General features: G+C 42.5%; 1 pseudogene; it reads left to right on the top strand.

Moving 5' to 3' along the window:
• The first annotated feature begins 252 nt into the window (after window positions 1-252).
• On the top strand, window positions 253-781 carry LOC112999946 (pre-mRNA-splicing factor ISY1 homolog; annotated as a pseudogene).
• Window positions 782-1,127: the final 346 nt, after the last annotated feature.

Raw genomic sequence — 1,127 nt, 5'->3', positions numbered from 1 at the left:
GAAAACACATCATCAGAGCATAACTAAATGATATCATCTTCTCTATGCAGGCCATATATGGTTATAGCAGCACAAGAAGTTTTATTAGGATAGAGATTACGAATAACTCAATTGGTCAATATTGATAACTTTGGCACCTAAGTAACTGGGTTTTACTTATGCAGACTAGAATTCAGTGAAAACAAAGGGGTTTTGTCCCTTTTCCTTGGTAACAAAGTGAAGGGATGGGCAGTGTGAAAAATCAAAATTGAAAAATCGCCCTGGGAACGCTGAATCGTCGAGCTCAGCGGTCCCAATTATGTGAAGCACTCTGCGAAGATGACGGACCTCAACGAAAACATCATCGACGTCCCGAACCCAAGAGGTTGTGGCCCGGGATATCGCTACTTCGAGGCTGCCAAGAAGCTCCCTGGCGTCAAGGAGCTCTTCGAAAAGCCGCCGGATCTTTGCAAGCGAAGAACACTCTATGACATTTATAAATGGATTGATGCAAGTTATTATGGTTACCGTGATGAGGAGGATGGTGTACTGGAGCGGCTGGAAGGGCCCAGGGAGAGGGAGAAGGAGGAGGGAGTTCGTGGTGCTCGTGCCACTGTCAGATGAAAAGGAGATTGAGAGGAGGGTGCTAGAGAAGAAGAAGAAGAAGGATCTGTTAAGTAGGTATGTGAGTGAGGGGCTTGTGGAGGAGCAGACTGAGGCCAAGGACATGCTCAACATTCAACATGATTATGTTGTTCATGGCATCCCAAATACTACACAGGTCTCCAAGACTATTATGTAATACTCTTTTTAAAGCCCAATGAGCAGATTCAACCCTACATGTGAAACACATAAAAAACAATAAACATATACAATAATTAAATTCCATGAATTCATAAACCTTACTAGAAAAACTTGAACATTTTAATACATGTTTGTTGTTGTGTTGCCTAAGTGCATCACCTTATTTGTCCAGGCTGTAACAAATTTTTCCTTGTATGGGATTATCCATGTTTCCTTAACATAGTCAACGAACATTGGCCAAGGTGAACAAGCCATTTTAAACTTCTGAAGGCACTCATGGAATTGTTGTTCAGAAGGGCAATCAACCAGACTACCCCAGGCATCCATGACATACTCCCAAGCAT

The sequence above is a fragment of the Glycine max genome, chromosome 17, assembly GCF_000004515.6.
Source record: "Glycine max cultivar Williams 82 chromosome 17, Glycine_max_v4.0, whole genome shotgun sequence".
In the NCBI taxonomy this organism is placed as follows: Eukaryota; Viridiplantae; Streptophyta; class Magnoliopsida; order Fabales; family Fabaceae; genus Glycine; species Glycine max.
This window is presented reverse-complemented; position numbering and strand designations above follow the sequence as displayed.